Source organism: Hyperolius riggenbachi, chromosome 11 (assembly GCF_040937935.1).
Source record: "Hyperolius riggenbachi isolate aHypRig1 chromosome 11, aHypRig1.pri, whole genome shotgun sequence".
Classification (NCBI taxonomy): Eukaryota; Metazoa; Chordata; class Amphibia; order Anura; family Hyperoliidae; genus Hyperolius; species Hyperolius riggenbachi.
This window is the reverse complement of record NC_090656.1, coordinates 106,301,349-106,326,060: the sequence shown is the minus strand read 5'-3', so window position 1 is coordinate 106,326,060 and position 24,712 is coordinate 106,301,349. Positions and strand designations below refer to the sequence as shown.

Sequence of the window (24,712 nt, the reverse complement as noted above, 5' to 3'; positions counted from 1 at the left end):
TTTGCAAAAGAGTTGCTCCAAGTCCTTTCTCACTAGCATCACATTAAATTGTTACTTCTTCCTTGACATCATAGTATCTGAGGACTGGATGAGCCGTGACTAGTGCTCTTATTTTGTCAAGGCATTCATCATGGCTGGTTTGCCAGGGGTCCGTTAAAAATGGCGCCATTTATCGTAGTTAAAAAACGGCGCCCCATAGAGAACCATTATCACTAGTTATTTTTCGTTTTTGACAGCTAAAAAATGGCGCCGGCTTTAAAAACGATATTTATCGTTTATATTTATATTTGTATTGCTCCCAAACGATATTTATCGTTTTAACCCCTGCTTTGCTGCCGTTTGGAAAATATCTGCCCGCCGGCTTTAATGTTTAATAGCAAAGCCCCCTTAAAAGCTAAAAACACCAAATTTGCAGGGAATGTTAAGAAGAATATTGTGAACAAGAGGAAAAAAATTCTTTCAAAAAGACCTTATAGTTTTTGAGAAAATCGATTTTGAATATTCTTCTTCTGACCGTGGGAAAATTAAACGCCCGCCGACTTTAGCGGTTAATAGCAAAGCCCCTTTAAATGTCAGAAACACCAAATGTGTAGGGAATGTTAAGAAAAATAGTGGGAACACGAAGAAAAAAAAATTGTTCAAAAAGACTTTATAGTTTTTGAGAAAATCGATCTTAAATCTTCAAAGGAAATGTAACTATTTAAATCGCGTACTGACATTCCCGTGGAAACTTTTCCCGCCGACTTTAGCAGTTAATAGCAAAGTCCCCTTAAATCCTAGCAACACCAAATTTGCAGGATATGTTAAAAAGATACTGGGAAACAATATTTTAAAAAAAAAATTGAAAAATTTTATTTATTTATTTTTTAAATTAAAATTTTTGGGTTATGTTCAGAGTGTGGGAAAAGTTTTGAAAAAAATGACGTGGGGTCCCCCCTCCCGAGCCTCTGTAACCCCTTGTCTCCCATGCAGGCTGGGATAGCCAGAATGCGTAGCCCCGGCCGACTGGGGCTTCGCACCCTGAGCTATACCAGCCCGCATGGTCCATGGTATGGGGGGGCTTCGGGGGGGAGGGGCGGCCAAGCCTTCCCCTCCCCCCCGGAGCCCTTGTCCAATCCATGGACAAGGGGCTCTTCCCCACCTCCGGTGCCCCAGGAGGAGGTGGGGGCGACGACTCCCTGGGGGGGGTTCATGGTGGCATCTGGGAGTCCCCTTTAAGAAGGGGAACCCAGATGCCTGCCCCCCTCCCAGGAGAAATGAGTATAGGGGTGCAGGAGTACCCCTTACCCATTTCCATAAAGGGTTAAATGAAATAAAAACACAACAACGAGAAAAGTCCTTTAATGTTCTAAATTCACCAGAAATACTTACCTGTACCTTTAAGAAAAAAATCCCACGTCAATTAGGTCCCACGACAGTATCCTCCATCTTGCGACCTTCAGTTACATGTTGATTGAAGATCTCCGCCGCCCCGACGCCACACACGCCGCCTCCGACGCACTCACTGCTCTTAGCTATACTTAGTATAGCTAAGAGCAAAAAGCATCTTTAAATTTTAGCTCCAATGGTCCCCATTGGTTCCTTAACAGACCAATGGGGATCAGGAGGATCCCCATTGGTCGATAAGGAACCAATGGGGAGCCTTGGAGCCAAAATTTAAAGATGCTTTTTGTTCTCAGCTATACTAAGTATAGCTGAGAGTTGCGTCTATGCGTCTATATAGACGCATTAGCGCTAGCTGCCGCTGCCCTCCCCACCTGTCACCCTCACCCATGCTGGCACCCATGGGTGCATTGGGTGTCAGCATGGGTGAGGGTGACAGGTGGGTGGAGGCAGGGAGGGCAGCGGCAGCTAGCGCTAATGCGTCTAACTCTCAGCTATACTTAGTATAGCTGAGAGCAGTGCGGCGGACAGGGGCGGCGCTACACTGGGGCTTGCCGGGGCTGAAGCCCCAGCTGACAAACTGTAAGCCTCCCCCAAAGCCCCCCCCCCAGAGCTGAGTGTACTTTAAAAAAAAATCTTTCCCTCATGCTGCTGCTGCTTAAATGTTCTGCCCTCATCAGTGTCGTTGTTAAGCTCAATTTATTTGTAGCACGTGCTGGTATCAGCCCGACTGTGCCCCGAACGGGCATTTCCACTGTACAAAATAGTCCCGATCGCTGCATATTTACACTAGCTGACTCAAAGGCGTAAGGATACAGGATTTTGCAGCTGCAGGGCGGAAGGATACAGTTTCAGCTGACAGGGAGTGCGGATGTTTGAAAAGCTAAGAAGAATTGAAGAAGAGAGGAGGAGAAGCAGGAGGCTGGAGCCTGGAGGAATGTCTGATGCTGCAGTAGTCAGAAATCAGCGGTGTCTGTGAGTGTTTCTCCCCCACGACTTCACTCACACCACCAGTGGACTAAAGGGCAGATCATGAATGTCTGATAGCTGACACCAGGGAGAGAAGCAGACATGGAGGGATTACTAGTGACTAGTGTGAGTCTGACATCCAGGGAGAAGCAGCAGCAGGATAGACACTGTGAAAGCAAGCAGGGATTCTGGGCATACATTAGGATAACAGATCACCAAGTAAATGTCTCTTAGCATGTTACTCTGCTGTGCAGGGAAGGGAGTCACACATCTTCACCATACACTGAAAATAATGCACTTTACCTGACTGCTTAATAGCTAACCTGTTGCCTATTATATGAATGATATGGTGCAAAATCAGGGTGCCTAATTGCTATATGGGAAACGTCTACCTATTAAGTGGTATGTGTCACTAATTGCTGTGTGCTCTGCTACCTTACTACTTCCTACTATCCATCTGCTACCTTTCTACTTCCTACTATCCTACTTCCTACTATCCATCTGCTACCTTACTACTGTGCAGAGGGTTATGCTGCCTAACTGCCATGCAGGGGTATAAATGGGGGATACATGCAGTCCTATTGCTATGTGATGGATGCCTAATTACTGTACTATGTGGGACATATGCAGCTGTATTACTATGTGGTAGATGTAGTGCCTAGCTGCTAAATAGGGGATTTGCTGCCTAAAAATTGCTATGTGTGAGATATTTTGGCTGTTATGTGGGAAGATTCTATAGGAGACTTCGGAGCTAATCTACTTTAGGGGACCCAGCAGGAAATCTAGCTAACGTGATTGGGTGGATGGCATGCTCTTGAACTTGTAGGTTTCAGATAGGTTGTAATAAACTACGCCCACGTTGTTCAGCCAATCACAATGCTCTGTGGGGTAAAGGGTGCTGTGATTGGAGAGTTGTTCCCTATGAGGTTTCCTGCTGGGTCTCCTAAAGTAGACTAGCTCTAAAACTTCTAGCCTTATTCTTTTTTATTATGGTGACATATAACCTGTCATTGCCATGCCCACAAACACCACAGCATGTCACACGGTTTCTTTTTATTGGTGCCCAGAAGTGCCCCGAATCTTTTGGGATGCTGACAACGCACCTGCCCCTTATTCTCCCCTGTGGTGGTGCTGCTGCTGACGCTAACACACCTCAGATCGGCGGCGAGCAGTAGATAGGAATCAGCCAGACCAGCGCATAGCAGCCGCACGGTGGACTTTAAATGCTGGACGTGACCGATGATATCACTTCCTGCATTTGATTTCACCGCGTGGCTGCAATGCGCTGTTCTGGCTGACTCCTATCTCCTGCTCGCTGCCAATCTGAGGTGTGTTAGCGTCAGCAGCAGCACCACCACAGGGGAAAATGAGGGTGGGGGGTATATTTAAGCAGCGATGCAACAGCAGTAGATGGCTTCTTCCTCCTCCACACCCCCCAGACGGACCCAGGACCATGGGAGCCACATACTTCTCTTGCTGCCACTCAAGTACCAGCTGCTCTGGGGTCCTGGGCTGAAGGATGGGGTCAGTGCTAGAGGGAGGAATGAGATGTGCTGCTGGGGTTACAGAGGGACAGGTGTGTGATGTACTGGAGGGGACAGATGTGTGATGTACTGGAGGGGACAGATGTGTGATGTACTGGAGGGGACAGATGTGTGATGTGCTGGAGGGGACAGTGAAGTGAGGTGCTGGAGGGGACTGGGGTGTGATGTGCTGAGAGGGACAGTATTGGCATGTTCTGGAGAGGACAGGGGTGTGATTTTCTGGGAGTACAGGGGTTTTGTGCTGGAGGGGACATGGGTGTCATGTGCTTGGGATCTCCCCAGCTCACAATACCCCCTGTCCTCCCAGCATGACACCCCTGTCCCTCGATTTCCTCAGCATACATTTACTGGTGAAAAGCTGTCTCTTATGTGCATTTACTGGTGAAACGCTGTCTCTCATTACGTGCATTTACTGGTGAAATGCTGTCTGGGGAAACGCTGTCCCTCCTTACATGCATTTACTGGTGAAAGGCTGTCTGTCATTACGTGCATTTACTGGTGAAACGCTGTCTCTTATTACATGCATTTACTGGAAAAACCCTGTCTGTCATTACGTGCATTTGCTGGGGAAACGCTGTCTGTCATTATGTGCATATACTTTATATTTTTTTTATGCAACTACATTAGCTGGTACAAATACATTAGTTAGCCCCTCCCACATGATGTCATGACCACGCCCACATGGTCGCCGCGGCGCGCTTCGCGCGCCGCAAATTCCCCCCATGAGCCCCGCCTGCCAGCCATTGTGCCCCTCTTGAGCCCCCCCAAAAATCTGAAGCTGGAGCCGCCACTGGCGGCGGAGGCGGCGTGTGTGGCGTCGGGGCGGCGGAGATCTTCAATCAACATGTATCAGAAGATCGCAAGATAGAGGATACTGTCGTGGGACCTGATTGGCGTGGGATTTTTTTCTTAAAGGTACAGGTAAGTATTTGTGGTTAATTTAGAACATTAAAGGACTTTTTTCGTTGTTGCGTTTTTATTTCATTTAACCCTTTGTGGAAATGGGTAAGGGGTACTCCTGCACCCCTATACTCATTTCTCCTGGGAGGGGGGTGGGCATCTGGGGGTCCCCTTCTTAAAGGGGACTCCCAGATGCCACCATGAACCCCCCCCCCAGGGAGTCGTCGCCCCCGCCTCCACCTGGGGCAAGGGAGGCGGGGAAGAGCCCCTTGTCCATGGATTGGACAAGGGGCTCCGGGGGGTAGGGGGAGGCTTGGCCGCCCCTCCCCCCCGGAGCCCCCCCATACCATGGACCATGCGGGCTGGTATAGCTCAGGGTGCGAAGCCCCAGTCGGCCGGGGCTCCGCATTCTGGCTATCCCAGCCTGCATGGGAGACAAGAGGTTACAGAGGCTCGGGAGGGAGGACCCCACGTCATTTTTTTTTTTAAATTTGCTATCAAATTTTTTTTTTAATCTTCTGAGTGTGGGAAATAAATTTAAAAAAAAAACGACGTGGGGTCCCCCCCTCCCGAGCCTCTGTAACCCCTTGTCTCCCATGCAGGCTGGGATAGCCAGAATGCGGAGCCCCGGCCGACTGGGGCTTCGCACCCTGAGCTATACCAGCCCGCATGGTCCATGGTATGGGGGGGCTCTGGGGGGGAGGGGCGGCCAAGCCTCCCCCTCCCCCCCGGAGCCCTTGTCCAATCCATGGACAAGGGGCTCTTCCCCACCTCCGGTGCCCCAGGAGGAGGTGGGGGCGACGACTCCCTGGGGGGGGGTTTCATGGTGGCATCTGGGAGTCCCCTTTAAGAAGGGGACCCACAGATGCCCACCCCCCTCCCAGGAGAAATGAGTATAGGGCTACTTTGTACCCCTTCCCCATTTCAACAAAGGGTTAAATGAAATAAAAACACAACCACGAGAAAAGTATTTTAATAATCTTAATTAACCACAAATACTTACCTGTACCTTTAAAAAAATGTTCCCACGCCAATATATCCTCGGAAATGATCCAACGATTAACAATATCCTCTTATCTTGCGATCTTCAAATAGCTTGATTGCAGATCTCCCACGCCAATTAAAATACTATACCCTACAATGCGTCCTGCGTAGGGACGCATAGCACGGCTCCCGCTGTCCTCCCCGCCTCCTCACCTGTCACCCTCACCTAGCCTGGCACCTGGTGCACCCATGGGTGCCACCCTAGGTGAGGGTGACAGGTGCAGGCAGGTGGGGAGAGACAGCGGAGCTGGCAGCTATACGTCCGCACAGGACGCATCCTAAGGTATAGTAACCGGCTCATAAATGAGCCGGTTCTTTTTGTATTGAATCAAATGAGTCGTCGCCCCCACCTCCTCCTGGGGCACCGGAGGTGGGGAAGAGCCCCTTGTCCATGGATTGGACAAGGGCTCCGGGGGGGAGGGGGAGGCTTGGCCGCCCCTCCCCCCCAGAGCCCCCCCATACCATGGACCATGCGGGCTGGTATAGCTCAGGGTGCGAAGCCCCAGTCGGCCGGGGCTCCGCATTCTGGCTATCCCAGCCTGCATGGGAGACAAGGGGTTACAGAGGCTCGGGAGGGGGGACCCCACGTCATTTTTTTCAAAACTTTTCCCACACTCTGAACATAACCCAAAAATTTTAATTTAAAAAAAAAATAAATAAAATTTTTCAAATTTTTTTTTTAAATATTGTTTCCCAGTATCTTTTTAACATATCCTGCAAATTTGGTGTTGCTAGGATTTAAGGGGACTTTGCTATTAACTGCTAAAGTCGGCGGGAAAAGTTTCCACGGGAATGTCAGTACGCGATTTAACCTGCTGGGCGGTCTGGACGAGCTCAGCTCGTCCAGTACCGCCGGAGCCTGCCGCTCAGGCCCTGCTGGGCCGATTTGGCTGAAATAAAAAGCAGCACGCAGCCGGCACTTTGCCAGCCGCGTGTGCTGCCTGATCGCCGCCGCTCTGCGGCGATCCGCCGCGAGCAGCGGCGAAAGGGGGTCCCCCCAGCCGCCTGAGCCCAGCGTAGCCGGAACAAAAAGTTCCGGCCAGCGCTAAGGGCTGGATCGGAGGCGGCTGACGTCAGGACGTCGGCTGACGTCGATGACGTCACTCCGCTCGTCGCTATGGCGACGATGTAAGCAAAACAAGGAAGGCCGCTCATTGCGGCCTTCCTTGTTTATTCTGGGCGCCGGAGGCGATCGGAAGAACGCCTCCGGAGCGCCCTCTAGTGGGCTTTCATGCAGCCAACTTTCAGTTGGCTGCATGAAATAGTTTTTTTTTTATTAAAAAAAAACCCTCCCGCAGCCTGCCTGGCGATCTTAATAGAACGCCAGGCAGGTTAAATAGTTACATTTCCTTTGAAGATTTAAGATCGATTTTCTCAAAAACTATAAGGTCTTTTTGAACAATTTTTTTTTCTTCGTGTTCCCACTATTTTTCTTAACATTCCCTACACATTTGGTGTTTCTGACATTTAAAGGGGCTTTGCTATTAACCGCTAAAGTCGGCGGGCGTTTAATTTTCCCACGGTCAGAAGAAGAATATTCAAAATCGATTTTCTCAAAAACTATAAGGTCTTTTTGAAAGATTTTTTTTTCCTCTTGTTCACAATATTCTTCTTAACATTCCCTGCAAATTTGGTGTTTTTAGCTTTTAAGGGGGCTTTGCTATTAAACATTAAAGCCGGCGGGCAGATATTTTCCAAACGGCAGCAAAGCAGGGGTTAAAACGATAAATATCGTTCAGGCAGGACCAAAAAAAAAAAAAAAAAAACAGTTTTAAAACGATAAATTTCGTTCTGCACTATTTTAACCTTTAAAACGATAAATATCGTTTTAAACATATATCGGGCAGAAGGGGGCGCCATTTTTTGGCCGGCGCCATTTTTAACTAGACGCGGTTTGCCATACCCATACACTGTCTTTATCAGTAAGCCTCCTGAGGGGTTCACATACATCGGATAAGTGAGGCAGGAATTTTGCAAGATAGTTTACAAAACCTAAAAGTCTCTGGACTGCCTGTACATTTTCTGGCTTTGGCATCTCCAAAATAGCTCTTATCTTCTCTGGATCTGGATGCAGACCTTCCTCAGATAGTATATGTCCCATATAGGATACTGACGACAATCTTGGTCTCAGCTTTTGTTTATTTAACTTCAGGTTAAGTTTTCTTGCTCTCTCCAGGAGCCTAATCAAGTTCTTGTCATGATCTGCTGTAGCGTTTTCCGTGGTGTCTCCACAACCGTATACCAAGATGTCATCAGCAATAACTTCCACTCCTGGCAGGCCCTCTACTGCCTCATGTTGTCTCCGCTGGTACTCTTCTGGAGCTGAGGCTAATCCAAAAGGCATGCGCAACCACCGATATCTTCCAAAAGGCGTCCAGAATGTAGTGAGGTAGCTGCTTTTTGTATCTAGCTTGACCTGCCAGAACCCATCTTTGGCATCTAAAACTGAAAATACTTTTGCTCTTGCTAAGCTAGGCAGCACTTGCTCTATAGTGGGCATTGGATAATGTGACCTTTTTATTGCTTTGTTCAAGTCCTTTGGATCAATGCACACTCGCAACTTGCCTGGTCTCTTAACTGCAACCATGCTGCTTATCGATGGTGTGGGCACTGTGACTTTTTTGAGTACTCCAAGTTTCTCTAAGCGCTGAATTTCTTGCTTTAGCTCAGCCTTGAGAGGAGCTGGCACTCTGCGCGGCTGATGCTGCACTGGTGTAATACTTGTGTCCACTTCTAAATGATATTCTCCTGACATCCCAGACCCTGGAACAAATCTTTATAGTCTGCTGTGATCTTCTCATATGTTAGTAGTGAATCTTGAACAGTTTTTAGATCATTATGTTCTGTTGATAACACATTTTGCTCTATATTCAGCGTGAGAAGGCCCATTTTCTGACAAGTATCTGCTGACAGGAGTGGCTTGTGGTTGGCTTTGACAACTTGAAATATAAGTCTGTATCTTTTTTTTTTTATATGTGCAGTGCAAAGTACACTGTCCCACAGGTGTCATATATGTCTCATTGTACCATTTCAGCTTTACATTACTCTTCTGCAGTGTAGTGTGGATTTCTTTAGTAAGTTTGCAATAGTCTTTGTATGCCATAAGGTTGCAGGTGGCCCCACAGTCTAGCTGGCAGAGTATTCGCTTGCCTGTTTGTCTGCCAATGCTGAGTTCTAAAGGTACAAACCACTGTGATCCTGTGGAACTGACTGATCCAATCTGATGTATGACAGCGAAGACAGATTCCTCAGAGCTGCTGTTTTCCCTTTCTGAAGTAATTTGCATCACTTCTCTTTTCTGTCTGCAGACACTAGCAAAGTGATGTAGTCTTTTGCATTTGCTGCATGTTTTTCCATAGGCTGCACAGTACTCTCTGCCCCTGGTGTGACTGCTTCCACAGTATTTACAGTTCCTGCTCACTCCTGCATTGCTTTGTGCTCTCATTCTGGGTGTCTGCTCCTTTCTGTACTGTGACTTTGTAGTGTAATGCACAGTCTCTTTCTCTACCTTGTTATCTTGCATTGTCTGTAGCTGATGCTCTGTGAGTTCATGGCTTCTGCACATGTCTATAGCTTTTTGTAAGTTCAAGTCAGACACCCTCAGCATTCTTCTCCTTGCACTGATATCCCTTGATCCAAGTACTATCCTGTCTCTGATGAGTTCATCATGCAATTCACCAAATTCACATGTAGCAGCTAGCTGTCTCAGCCTTGTGGCATACTGGTCTATATTCTCTGACTGACCTTGATCTGTGGTATTAAAGACATATCTCTCATATATGGTGTTCCTGGCTAGAGTTGGGCCGAACGGTTTGCCTGCGAACGGTTCCATGCGAACTTCAGTGGTTCGCGTTCGTGTCCCGCAGGCGAACTTTTGCGGAAGTTCGGTTCGCCCCATAATGCACCATGAGGGTCAACTTTGACTCTCTACATCACAGTCAGCAGGCCCAGTGTAGCCAATTAGGCTACACTAGCCCCTGGAGCCACTCCCCCCCTAATAAAAGGCAGGCAGCGGTGGCCATTACGCTCACTCGTGTGCCTGCGTTAGTGAGAGTAGGGCGAGCTGCTGCAGACTGTCTCTCAAAGGGAAAGATTAGTTAGGCTTAGCTTGTTCCTGGCTGCATACCTGTTCTGTTCAGTGAGCCCACCATACCTGTTCTGTTCAGTGAGCCCACTGGATACCTGCATACCTGTTCAGTGAACCTGCCACTGCATACCTGTTCTGTGAACCCACCACTGCATACCTGTTCTGTGAACCCACCACTGCATACCTATTCAGTGAACCTGCCACTGCATACCTTTTCTGTGAACCCACCACTGCATACCTGCTCTGTGAACCCACCACTGCATGCCTGTACTGTGAACCAACCACTGCATACCTGTTCAGTGAACCCACCACTGCATACCTGTTCAGTGAACCCACCACTGTATACCTGTTCAGTGAACCTGCCACTGCATACCTGTTCTGTGAACCCACCACTGCATACCTGTTCTGTGAACCCACCACTGCATACCTGTTCAGTGAACCTGCCACTGCATACCTGTTCTGTGAATCCACCACTGCATACCTGTTCAGTGAACCCACCACTGCATACCTGTTCAGTGAACCCACCACTGCATACCTGTTCAGTGAACCTGCCACTGCATACCTGTTCAGTGAACCTGCCACTGCATACCTGTTCTGTGAACCCACCACTGCATACCTGTTCTGTGAACCCACCACTGCATACCTGTTCAGTGAACCTGCCACTGCATACCTGTTCTGTGAACCCACCACTGCATACCTGTTCTGTGAACCCACCACTGCATACCTGTACTGTGAACCTACCACTGCATACCTGTTCAGTGAACCCACCACTGCATACCTGTTCAGTGAACCCACCACTGCATACCTGTTCAGTGAACCTGCCACTGCATACCTGTACTTTTCAGTGAACCCGCCACTGCATACCTGTTCTGTTCAGTGAACCCGCCACTGTATTCCTGTTCAGTGAACCCACCACTGCCTACCTGTTGTGTTCAGTGAACCCACCACTGCATACCTGTTCTGTGAACCCACCACTGCATACCTGTTCAGTGAACCTGCCACTGCATACCTGTTCTGTGAACCCACCACTGCATACCTGTACTGTGAACCCACCACTGCATACATGTTCAGTGAACCCACCACTGCATACCTGTTCAGTGAACCCACCACTGCATACCTGTTCAGTGAACCTGCCACTGCATACCTGTACTGTTCAGTGAACCCGCCACTGCATACCTGTTCTGTTCAGTGAACCCGCCACTGCATACCTGTTCTGTTCAGTGAACCCTCCACTGTATTCCTGTTCAGTGAACCCGCCACTGCATACCTGTTGTGTTCAGTGAACCCACCACTGTATACCTGTTCAGTGAACCTGCCACTGCATACCTGTTCTGTGAACCCACCACTGCATACCTGTTCTGTTCAGTGAACCCGCCACTGCATACCAGTTCTGTTCATCAGCCAGGCGACCATATGGGCTGTAAAGCCACCAAAACCTGCACTCTCGCCATGGTGCGCACCAGTCCAGCACGGCCGTCACTACACAAACAGCTGTTTGCGGTGCGTTACACGGTGAGTTTGGTGTGTCAGTGTGAAGCAGTACCTTAATTACACTACCTGATTGATGTATACACATGCAAGATGTTTGAAAGCACTTTAGGCCTGTCATTTAGCATTCAATGTGATTTCTGCCCTTAAAACGCTGCTTTGCGTCAAATCCAGATTTTTCCCGGGGACTTTTGGCATGTATCCCACTCCTCCAGCTGGGGGTCCAGGTGTTAGACCCCTTGAAACATCTTTTCCATCACTTTTGTGGCCAGCATAATTTTTTTTTTCAAAGTTCGCATCCCCATTGAAGTCTATTGCGGTTCGCAAACTTTTACGCGAACCGAACCTTACGCGGAAGTTCGCGAACCCGGTTCGCGAACCTAAAATCGGAGGTTCGGCCCCACTCTATTCCTGGCAGGCATGAAATAGCTCTGTAATGCATCCAGTGTTTTCTGTACATCTTGCTTGTCAGTGTCAGACAGTGTGAGGTGCTGGTAGACACGCAGACAGTCTCTCCCCATCACTGAGCGTAAGGTTGCAGCCCTTACCTTGGAGTCTTTCTTGTCCAGTTCAGTAGCAACCTCATAATCCTCCCCCTGTGATCTGAAGAATCTCCAGTTTGCTGCCAGGTCTCCTATGCAGGCCATTGCACCCGGAACTGGTATGTTGTTTGTAGCCATTTTCTCTCTGTGTGGCTGCTAAGATGCTAGTAGTATGCAGGGACAGCTTTTAGTCCTGTTTGATGCAGTTTAGTAGTGAAAAAAAACCCAGTTCTCTTCCCAGCTTCTGACACCATGTTAACTCAGCCTCATGGTCAGAGGAACAACAACCAACTTTATTGAGACACAACATTACCATACAGCTAGAATACAGTACTAGAATTGTACTGTAGGTGGCAGCAGCAGTACTTTTAGATTACTGTAAGTGGCAGCAGATATATAAATCTATATATCCTAACAGGAGTCACTCCAGCGCTGAGCAGGCCTGCCCCCCTTGCGGGGAACCGCCGCTGTGGCGGAAACAGAAGGCGCCGGCGGTGCAGTTGGAGAAGGCTTGCTACGGGCACCTCCGGTAGAGCCTCGCCGATGCTGGAGATTGCACCTGCTTGCTTCCTGACTTTGGCCGCTTGGCGGGGGGCTGGAGGGTCCACGTTGGGGCTCCCATGTTGGCGCTGGGCTCTGGGGGAGGCATCCGGACTGAGGCGCTCAGGAGGGCGGATCGTCCGAGCCCTCGTGGCCACCCCCGCTGCGACTGAGGCCGGAGCTGCATCCAGCGTGTTCAACTGGCCGGTCACCCACTCATCGCCGTGCACGGCCACCTCCTGGCGGATCCGTGCAATCAGGGCCTCCACGTCCATGAGATGGCCGTTAAAGATTCGCCGCACAGCACGAGGGAGAGCTGTTGAACTTTCTCTTTTCCGGCGAACCTTGCCGCCGCTAGCTCCACCCCACTACTTAACCCCTTTTCTCCTGCCTGTCCCGCCCCTTCTATTACCCGATTGGCCAGTCCGGATGTGACTCACCGAGGCTCCCCAGCTTAACCCCTTCCCAGGATGGAGGCGAATTTAGCCCCATCATGCGTGCCCTCCCCAGGTCCTGCGGCCCCAGTCCAGGCTTTTCTGAGAGGTGTTTTCTGTCTAACCTGGTCAGCACATGGGTAATATGCAAAGTGGGCTTAGATCACAGGGAGGCTAAGTAAACTTGGCGTAAATAAGTACATGTTGGATTAGCCTGTGTTTGGGGTACTTAGTCTTATCAGCCTTGAAGCCTAGTAGGAAGATTTTTGGGTCCTTCTGAAATTGGGTTACGAAAATGAATAAAATTAATCTGGCTATTTGCGACCAGAATTTAGAAGCTACTGGGCAAGACCACCATATATTTTCCATGGTATTCAAAGCCTGACTTCCCATAAAGCACAGATGAGATTTCCCAGGTAACAGCGTACTAACCGTGGGGGTACTAGGTATGTCCTGTCGAGTAATTTTAAAGGGACTCCGAGCTCAGAAAAAAAAGGAAAGTTGTACTCACCAGGGGCTTTTTCCAGCCCAGTGCTGGTCGGGAGGTCCCACGCCGGCGTCCTGGCTCCTCTCCTTCTCCCCGCTCCAGAATGGCTGGCAGGCCGCAGCCCGGGCGACACTCTCCCGAGTGTCGGGCTGCTTCTTCCGCATATGACGCGGATTACGTCACACGCCGGCCGCCTCGCGTCATCACGGCGGCCGGCGTGAAAGTACTGCGCATGCGCGAACAAAGCGCGCATGCGCAGTACTTTCATGCCGGCCGCCGTGATGACGCGAGGCGGCCGGCGTGTGACGTAATCCGCATCATATGCGGAAGAAGCAGCCCAACACTCGGGAGAGTGTCGCCCGGGCTGCGGCCTGCCAGCCATTCCGGAGCGGGGAGAAGGAGAGGAGCCAGGACGCCGGCGTGGGACCTCCCGACCAGCACTGGGCTGGAAAAAGCCCCTGGTGAGTACAACTTTCCTTTTTTTTCTGAGCTCGGAGTCCCTTCAAGAAGGTCTCTAGTTCAGCAGCTTTATAGCTTCTCCCATTTCTGCATAAATGCTAATTTTTGATCTTGAGGGGGAGAGTTGAAGTGAGCATATACAGTACAAGTGATAGTGCTCCCTTTCTAGTAGAATCACATTCCAGCTGAGTAGTTTTATGGTCCTCAGAGGGTTGAGGCAAGGATAGCAGATAGTGATATATTTGTTGGAATTGAAAGTGCTAATTTAACGGGACAGAATATGAAAGAGATATTTGCTGCATAGTGGGTATTTTACCAGCAGCTACTATTCAGCTAAGGGAGTTGAGATAATTTCTATACGAGGAAATTATTGGAGTCCAAGCCGAGAGGGAAATCTGGGTTTTAAAGACTTTCATGGTTGGGGAGAGAGCTTGACTGTAGAGCATAGGTGCGTCTCAGATGTTTCCATAGCTGTAGAGTATAAGACGTTGGGGGGCACTAATTTGTAATCATTGAGATTTGGGATGGTGGACCAAAGTATGCCTTTCCAGGAGAAGGGTTGCAGCCTCTCGTTTCCTAATATAACCCAAAGGGGGATATGTTGTCCTGCATAAATCATAGGGAGAGGAGTTAATGTAGAGGTGTGGTAATATTTATTGAAGTTCGGGACAGAGAAGCCACCTAGCTGTTTATTCCAGTGCATGACTTTTGCTGGTATACCTGCTTGCTTGTGTGCCCAAATACATTTCAAAACATCTCTGCAATAGGCGTATATCAGAATAATTTAGAAGGATGAGAAGAGTGCGAAAGTAATATGTGAGACGAGGTAGTAGAGTCATTTTGTATCACATATGTGCGGCCTGTCCATGACAAAGAGAATGAGTCCCATTGTTGTAGATCATGCCTGAGTTTCCTGAACCAGTGAATATAGTTTTGCGAGTACATGTTATTCATAGTAGTGCACAGGTTGATACCCAAGTACCTGTAAGATATACTATTTTATACTGGATCTTGAAGGACTCTGCTATGCCCTAAGCAATCTATGAAGAGTAATTACAAAATATTGCCTGGGATTTATTCTGATTGAGGGATAGGCCTGAGAATGTTTTATACGTGTATAAAAGTGTGTATAAATTTGGGAGAGCAGTTTGGGGGTTAACAAGAGAGACAAGCAGGTAATCCGCAAATAGATCCAATTTCATGTGAACAACACCAATGCAGTATCCTTGAATATCAGGGTTTAAGTGAATACTTTAGGCTAAGGGCTCTATTTCCACAACACAACAAGGCCAGAGAAAGGGGGCAGCCTTGGCATGTACTTATGTAAATTGGGAAGCGGGAGTGCTGTGCAGATTAGATTTTAAGAGAAGCATAAGGGTTAAAATAAAGGCATGAGATAATGTTTGTGAAGGCACCATAGATTCCAAAATGGGAGAAGGTCTGGAACGTATATTGTCATGAGCAGGGCAGAGTTTCTGGAAATGCACAAAAGGGCCGGGCCTTGGGTAGCTGCAGCCCAAGGGGGCACCTGGACATGAAAAAGTGGTTGTTACATATGAAAGAGCTATTGGAGGTTTTACGGAACAGACAAACCCAACTTGGTCCTTGTGGTCCATGGAGGGGAGACAGCTATTAAATCTACTATTCAATTGAAGTTATGATTTTATTATCCATATTTCATAGGGATATAGGCCTATAATTCCTAATGTTATGGGTGTCTTTAATGGATAATTATTTATAATCATTTTCTATTAAATGCATATAAAAAACCTTGTGCTACGCCTGGCAGCCAACCACTTGTTTTCCTCTTTAATACTGTGATTTCAAATGTTCTATACATAATTCATTAGACTATTTAGTTAAATGCATATGAAAGAACTGTGCCTCAACAAACACATTTACTGTAAACGATCTGACTACACCCTTCCTATTTCCATAGATGTTCAGAGTTGTTTTCCCAGAGTCATCTAGTAGGATAGTGTTTTCACAATCCTTACATCATTTAATGGCTAACTGTGTCACGTCTGCCAAAAGTTTATTGTCTCAAAGGCATTATAGAAACCGGTTTACCTTGTCTTAAAGTGATCTAAAACTCTGACATAACATTCAATAAAATGTGTTTTCCTACTTTTTATTACTCATACAGTTATCATATTTGCTTTTGTGCACACGTAATATTGTCGGTTTACAAATTACAAGTTTCCAAAGAGTAGTTTTTCTTGCCGTGAAAGCTGGCATTGCATTTTATTCTTTTTCTATTACAACTGCTTTTTATTATATATTAAAATCTTCTAATGAGCTATTCTGAACTCTGTGTGTGCCTGAAGCAGAGACAGTTTTGCAGAGAGTGTTTGTTTACATTCCAGAGTTGATACATTTGTGTTTAACAAGTAAAAATATACTGTTATCTCCAGTTTGGATGTGGATTTGAAGTGGAATAGCAGGAGAAAGTGCTTTGTTTAAGCATTTCAGTGATCTGCTAGCATTTTTTTCTGGGATAGTAGCCTTCAAGCTGTGAGGAATCTTTTAGAGCAAAGTAGAAATTCTGGCTTTCAGACCACTTTAAAGTATGATCAACAGCATTCACTTTGCTACTCCATAGTGCAGCGTTCATTGGAATGATAGTGGCGGCTCTGTAGATAGCAAAAGGTAGCATTTCTTTTAATATTTGTTTATTGAGTTCCAACAAGATATCGATACAAACATTTGCTAAAAAAAATAAGCTTTCTGTTATGGCTGCTGGCGGCACAAAGAATTATCAGTAGGGATGAGTGAGATCAGTTTCAGAAAATGCAATGGTGTCCCAGCATGTATTATTGTTTCAAATTTTATAGCGCCAGCATATGCTGTAGTGCTGTACAATATAGAGCACATAGTACATACAGATACAAAAACCATAAATTGGATACAGGTAATACACAACAGAATGGCTAATGACTTGTACAAAGAGGTGGAAAAAAACATACATCACACAGCACTAATAAAGCACGTTGGCCCTTATTCAATTCACTTTTTCTTCTAAGTTTTCTCCTAGGTGAGATTTTCACACTTTATTAATAAAATTCCTTTTAAACCACCATCAAGTGATAAAGTACTCTAAATCATTTTAGTGGCACTATTCACCTACTTTTTGGTACTTTTTCAATTGCAAATTGCTGAAAAGTTATTCTAAAAAAAGTTAAAAAATCATCTCCTAGAAGAAAACTCAGGAGAAAAGTGAATTGCATATGGGCCATTGAGAGAGAGAGGTTTGACACTTACATTCTAAAGGTGCACAGGGCCGGCGCTACCATAGAGGCAAAAGGGGCATTTGCTATGGGGCCCCGACTTCTGCTGAGGCCCCAGCAGCGCCGACCCTGCGATATTTCCAGCCCCCCCCCCCGCTCGCACTGCTCCCTGGGGCCCTGCTCCAAGTATATTATATATTAGCAGCCATAATTAACTTATTCCCGGCGGGTGAGCGGGCGGGCAGCGGCTGCACTCGGAGACACGCTGTCTCCCTCCTTCTCTATGACCCGGCGTGTGTTTACACATGATGCGCCAGGTCATAGAGAAAGAGAGAGACAGTGTGTCTCTGAGTGCAGCCGCTGCCCGCCCGCTCACCAGCCGAGAATAAGGTCATTATGGCTGCTAATATACTTGCAGCAGGGCCCCAGGGAGCAGAGGGGTAATGGGGGGGGGGCAACACTAAAGCTTGCCACAGGGCCCCTTGAACCGGCCCTGAAGGTGCACACACATGTGATTTGTGATTTGTTGGGTCCCGATCCCATCTGGGATCGGGACCCGATTTCCCTGTTGTGACACTGATGGGCCTGCCAGTACAGAGGTGTGTCAGCTGTGTAGCTAATGACGCATACTGTATCTATACCGGGTGGTGGAGAGACGACGAAGCGGCGTGCATGTGACATCACACGGCGGGTGGGGGAACGGCATCTTCAAACAAGTTGACCGCTGATCGGGTGAGTAGATCTGCTGGGCGGATCACTTGGGGGTTGGGAGTCAGCAGTCGGGGGCTGCTCTACACACACTTGATTGTCAGCTAAGGCGACTTTAGTCAAGCATGTATGCAAGCCTTCAGATATTAACTAGTTCGTTAAATTCTCAAACATGAACCAAAGTTTGATTTTAATAGACTAAACCCAATCAAATAGATCTATAATCTAACTAGACACCAGATCCCGAGCAGTACATTTGTGTGTGAATAAATGAAAGTACCCTGTACGTCTGCCTTGCAACCTACAGCTAGCCAGACCCACCCTCATCCCCACCCTCATCTTAATAGCAAAAACCCCAGGTTAAAAATGAATCCCACATAAGAATGATGGAGAGAAATCTGACTATATACACCACCAATATTTAGTGATACTAAGCAAAACCTCTCATACAGTACATAGGCTTGGCCATCTAGTCATTAAAGCCTTGTACACACATATGAATCAGAACCAGCATCAGTACAGGTTTATTTCGACAAGTACTGATAGTACATGGAATAATTTTTGGCACACACAAGCTCAACAGAGGAGTACAGTACAATACAAGATAAAGATATAAATTTGCAGTACAAGGAGGAATTACAGTACACTAGAGGCGTTTCAGTACAATACAAGATAAGGACATACATTTGCACTACAAGGAGGCAATATAGTGCAATACAAGATAAAGGCATACAGTTTCTGTACAAAGAGAGGTGGTCGTAGTACCAGGGACAAGACATAGTATACATTGAATTGGCATACCAGGTGCCCACTGGCACGGGATCAAGAGGGGCATAGATTAAGGTTTTAAACAGCTAGGGGAAAGAAGGAGCTTCTGTGTCTAGTGGTCCTGGTGGGTAAGGACCTATATCGGTGGCCTGATGGGAGAGGTTTCAGGTAGCGGTTGCTGGGGTGAGAGGGGTCTTTTTCTTTCCTGACAGCTCTGGAACGCAGTCTGGTGGAGTCAAGCAGATTGAGTGGAAGGGGGTTGCAGATGATGCTTTCTGCAGGCTTTATAGTTCTCTGTAGCGTGTCACTTGTGGAGGCCCTTGCATACCATATGATTATGGAAAAGCATAGAATTGACTTGATGGTCTCAGAGTAGAAGTAGGTATTGCGACATCCCAAACTTTTTTAACTGTTGAAGGAAGAATAGCCGTTGTTGGGCTTTCTTCTGGATTTTGGTGGCATTTTCCTCCCACCTCAGGTCGCTTGAGATGGTGATGACTAGGAAGCTGGCATGTGGGACTCTGGTGACCTCTGTGCCTTTGATGAGGACCAAGTGAAGTTCAAGGGAGTTTATCCTGAAGTCTAGGATCAGTTGTGCTGTTTTAGCTGTGTTTAGGACAAGCTTGTTCACCTTGCACCAGTTGCAAATGTTTTCAATCTCTTGGCAGTAGGCATGTTCATCATTCTCGTCTATAAGGCCAATGATGGTGGCATCGTCTGCAAACTTTATGACTTTGCTCATAGAGGTGCAGAAGTTCCTGTATAGCGAAAATAGAATAGTGGACAGGACACACCTTGAGGAGCACCTGTGTTGGTGACTCACACCTGTGAGGAGAAGTTGTTGAGCGTGATGACTTGAGTTCTGCTTGTTAATAAGTTCATCAGCCATCAACAGACGCTGGGGTGTTCATTGAAGTTAGCAAGTTTGCTGAAGAGGATGTCAGGGCTAAGGGTGTTGAATGCCGAGCTGAAGTCTAGGAGGAGCATTCTGGCAATAGGTGTTTGGCCTGTCTAGGTGGTTTAGAATGTGCTCTAGACTGATATTAATGGCATCCACTACAGACCTATTTGCTCTGTAGGCAAACTGGTATTGGTCGATCAGGTCACTGGTGGTGTGTTTTAGGTGAGACAGAACTGACCTCTCGAAAACCTTCATGACATTTGATGTCAGTACAACGGGTCTGAAGTTATTCAGGTCAGTGGCTACTGTTTTTTGGGGGATTGGTATGATTGTCGATTTCTTTAGGCAGGAGGGTACCTTGTGTTCTTTCAGAGATTGTGTGAACAGAGTGGTAAGGACTCGGGCCAGCTGGACTGCACAGGTTTTCAGGCAGAGGTTTGACACATCGTCCGGTCCTTGTGCCTTTCTGGGTTTGAGTTTACAAAGGTTTTTTAATATCTCAGCATCTTCCACCACTAGCGTAGCCGGGAGGGGGGGGGGGGCAGGGCTGGTTGATATGGAGGGGTCAAGGGGGAGGTGGTGAGTACAGTCTAAGGGTGGGCTCACCTGGTTCCCCTTAAACCTGCAGTAGAACTTGTTCAGGTCTTCAGCTAGCTTGGTGCTGGGAGTCGTGCGTTGAGAGGGTTCTACTGACTTTGCACAGGTTTTTTGAGCTGAGGCTCAGCTGCAGTTTGTCAGAGAACTTCCTTTTTTCAACTCTCAGTTCTCTGTTGAGGATGTTTTTGGCTAACCTTAGCTCTTCTAAGGTGCTGCTCCTCCGGGCTGCTTCTTTGGCTCTGCATAACATCGTCTGCCCAGTCATCCAGGTTGCCATTTGATGGTACAAGGGCTGACCAGTCAGTGCAGTCAAAGCAGGGCTTTAGTGTTTGTTTTGCTTCAGTAGTCCTTGGTAGTCCTGATGACTGGTGGCAGGTCTCAAGGCACCTTGTGTAGGTGGAGATCAGATGGACCAGGCAGTGATCCGAGTTGCCGAGGGCCGCTCATGTTGTAGCCTTGTATGCGCCCTTGAAGACGGTGCAGCAATGTTCTAGAGTGTTCTGGTTCCTGGGGGGGCATATGATGTGCTGTAAATAGCATGGCATCTCTGAGTGAAAATTGGCCTACTTGAAATCACCCATAATGATGAAGAGGGAGTCTGGCAGGTTTGTTTCCCATTTTGAGATGGTATTGCTTAGAGAGCGATACCATCTGGTATCTGTATTAGGGGGGGATGTAGATCCCTGCTAGTACGAAAGAGGAAAATTCTCTGGGGGAGTACTAAGGTCTTAAGTTGACCAGGAGAACTTCAAGGTCTTGCGAGCAGGTTTTTGTCAGAATGGTCGACTCATGGCTCCACTTGGAGCTGATATAGAAGCAGACCCCTCCCACTCTCTTCTTCCCAGCTAAGGTGGGATCTCTGTCCGCTCGTAGGAAGTTTAATCCGGTATGTTTAGAGATTAGTTTAGTATGTTGTCATTGAGCCATGTCTCGGTGAAGCATAGAATAGGGTTGCTGCTCTTGATTGAGGATTTGTGGGTTAGTAGCTGTATTTTGTCAAGCTTGTTGGGAAGTGAGCGGACGTTCGCTAGGAGGATGGGTGGAATGGCTGAACACAGACCATACCTCTTTAGCCTTACGAGTGCTCCTGCTTGCTTTGCTCTGTAGGGCTTGGGTCTATGTGCTTGTGCTTGCCTGCGAGGTGGTTTATGTGGTCCCAGATGGTGTTTTTTAGGGTCCCAACATCAGGGAATGCCCCTCCCAGTGCAAGCTCTCATTGTACTAAGTCGGTTTGACTTTAGGTGGTGGGATCAGTGGTCGGGCAACTTAGGGCCTAGGTAGCGTTTCTTTGCATTGGTGTAGATCGATATACCGCCAGCAACAGGGGCAAATATAGGGTTGTACAGGAATACTCCGGCAAACCAATGCAGCACAGTGTACAGAGATCCTACCAGCAAGACAATCCCACAGAAAGACAATGTTATGCAGCACAATGTTATGAAGTACAAGTATAATAGCAGCAGCAAGGCTGTTTTGTGGCAGTTAAGGATGGTGCAGGAATACTCCAGCAACACAGTGCGGTGCGAAACAGTGCAGTACAGAGTACAGGAGTCCCAACAATATGCAGTGCAGTGCAAGGCAGTACAATATTATACTAGCAACAACAACACAGTTGGTGCGGTAATAAGGTAGCCTCAGACAGCATAGAGAAGTGGAAGCATCAGGCAGCATAGATCATAAGCAAGTTAATTCACAGTGGCACATGATAGGCAAAAAGGTAAGTTCACTGCAGTTATACAAGGCAACAGAGGCGCTCAGTGTGGTTTTGATGCTGATAAGCTGTATGCTCCTTTTTGATTGGCCTGATGAAGCGGGATTGAGCCCGTGAAACGCGTTGCCTATTTTTACTGTGGAGTATAAATAAATTGGTGTTTGACTGTTGATGCCACAGTCCTTCCTTTGTTTGCTTTGTCTGCATGGATGGGATAGGCCCACCACTGCCCCATCGGTTTTAAGCTCATTTAAGTGACTTTTATTCTTTTGGCGCCTCTGGAAAGCTTCTACATATAGTTATACAAGGCAGTTCGCAGTGGATGGGCAGAGTGTGTAGCGCACAGGGGAGAAAAACATCCTGTTATATGGCTCCAGGTAACAAGGAGTATGGGGCGCATAGGTCAAAGTAGTTAGCTCAGATAGCACAGATAGCAGCAAGTTGGCAGTTTTGCTGGTAGGGGTGCAGTGCTGAGGGAGGTAGGGTAGGGAAATTCTGGAGTTTTCTGGTGCAGGAGTTCTCTTGTTGGTGCTCCTTAGCAGCAGTGGGGGTGGCTAAGTACCTTCGGCTGGCGAGAGGGCTGTGGGGCCAGCTCAATGGGAGCAGCGACTGTCTGCTGGCTGCTTCAGGGGCCAGTTGGTTTGGAGTATCTGTGTGGGCAGGAGCAGCGGGCCATGTAATAGAAGCAGGGGCATGGAGGTACAGCAGGCCGCCGAGAGAAGGTGAGCTGCCACAGGGTAGGTAGCAGGACCTTTGAGCAGCGGGACCTTTGAGTTGCGGGGCTGAGTGCCCATAAGCTGCGGGGGCTGAGTCTGTGCCTTGGAACTGCAGGGGCTGAGTTGGTGGCTGCAGGTCCGTCGGGAGAGGTTGTGCAGTGGGTGTCATCCATCGGTGGCTGTGAGTGGCGAGGCCAGTCTGAGCCTGAGAGCCTCCTGTCTCCTGCCATCTGCTGTGTGGTCGGTGGCTGCCAGTCCGGTGGCGGGGGATTCCAATGTGGGGTCGGCCTCCCAGGTAGCTGCACGTCCGGCAGAGGGGGATTACTATGTGGAGTCGACTCCCAGTTAGCGACTCCTCCACGTGGGCGGCAAGCAGTAAACCCGTTGATTGCTGATCTGCTCTATTCTAACAGCATTAAGCCTACTAAAACTACTAAACTTCACTAAATATAAAGAAAGAAATGTGAAAGTAAGTATTAATGAGAAGATTCGGGAGCTCTGTGTGCCGTGGCTGCCCATAGTGCGCCAGAAGTAAGCAATTTCATTTTGAAGATGGTCGCCCATAGAGAATCGAACACAATCCCTCAGGCAACTGTTCACGACCAAGTGCAGCACAGCCGCTTTACTAGCAGTGTAGAATAATGCCTGTAGCTACTACTAGTAGTAAGGATAACTGCCTGTAGCCAAGGGGGCCCATGTGAGTGCCAATGGCAACAGAGGGGTCTGCAATGGGCCTCATGAAGACTCAAGGCAGGCCCTGTAGTAGAGTAGCCTGAGTGGAGTGTAGAAGAAAAGTAACTCACCTCTCCAGGCTCCACCAGCAGTCTGTCTCCAGGCATCCCCGTCTTGGGAATTACAGTGCCCTCTGTCATTATGTGACATGCCATTCAATAAAGTGGTGAGAGGGTGCTCTAATGACAGAAAAACAGATGTCTGGACAAGGTAGATCATCGGTGAAGCCTGAAGAGGTGAGTTACTTCTCTTCTCTGGTTCACTCACATAACTCTGCAAGGGAAGGGGGTCATATCTGGGTATCTATACTGGGGGCACCTTCTAGCTGCCTACACTGGGGTGGCTACTTATTGCTACCTATACTGGGGGGAGGAAGGGAGAATGCTTCTGGCTACCTATACCGGGGTGCCCCTGTGCATACTTATACTGAGGAGGCTACTTGTGGCTACCTATACTAGGTGGCATGTCTGTCTACCTATATACAGGGGGGTACCTAGGTTTATCTAATACTGGGGGGATACTTAATGCTGGGGACAACACTGGCTGAAGCAGGTTGTTTCAGTGCACAGCGCTCAGTGCTGAAACCAGGCGCCGCTATAGCAGCAATGCTGTAGTGCACGGGTCGTGTAAGGGTAATCAGAGGTTCTAGTGATCACCAGAACCTGAATTACATATCCCTCTGAGTTGATATGACTCAGTATTTAACGCTGCGGGGGATTTGTGCGGCAGCAAGGTGATCCATCATTCGGCTCAACCTGCGCCCAGCTCACCGGTGGCGTATTGATACATATGCACACTGGCTACCTAAAACTGGTGTGTGTGGTAGAAGGGGGCACAAAGGTGTGTAATAATTATATGCGGGGATTCCGCGCCGCCCCTCTCCTCCCCTCTGCCTGCGATGGAACGCGTGCGCTTCCTGTTTGCGTCCCATTGTGGAGCGCATGACGCGTACGGGTCCTTCCCCACATGCGTGGTGGACATTGGGTGCTGTTCTGCGCCTCAGTCCAGCCGCTCCTTTGCGATTGGCTATGCGGAGGGGAGACGGATGGGCGGGGTTAGACACATGGCTTTTTTCAAATGCCCGCTGCACTCTGCGGCCGATACACTTCCTGACCGGACGCTTATCTTTGAAGAGGCTGTTATGGAGATGGCGAAACATGTCAGATGACAGCGTCCCAGCCAGCTATCACACCCCAGAACCATCTTTAGAACCGTACTATGGGCCACATCAGCTTCCACGTTGCCGAGTAACTTCGGAGTGGTAAATATGAACTTGCAATATATGTGACCTGCTACTTCGATTGCACTGCCTGAGCGGACATCTGTTATACTATTGCATTGCATGGCTTTACTTCAACTGCATGCTGCTTGCTTGCCATTCAATCTTGCATACACTGGGGCATGTACCCTCTTGTTGGTGGAATCATCACGCATTCAAATGAACTGTTGCCTTTGCTAGCTTACAGGACTGCGAT

At 48.0% G+C, this 24,712-nt stretch overlaps 2 protein-coding genes across 7 annotated transcripts in view; both read left to right on the top strand.

Annotated features, from left to right (window-relative positions):
* VWCE (von Willebrand factor C and EGF domains) overlaps positions 1-24,712 on the top strand; it is a 448,320-nt gene that overhangs the window by 231,346 nt on the left and 192,262 nt on the right. The gene's annotated exons all lie outside the window — the stretch shown is intronic.
* The window catches only part of LOC137538100 (4-galactosyl-N-acetylglucosaminide 3-alpha-L-fucosyltransferase 9-like), a 67,485-nt gene continuing 45,036 nt past the window's right edge, over positions 2,264-24,712 (top strand). Inside the window, exon 1 of the mRNA XM_068260105.1 lies at positions 2,264-2,358. The gene's annotated coding sequence lies outside the window, so the exon portion shown is untranslated. The remainder of the gene's footprint in view (positions 2,359-24,712) is intronic.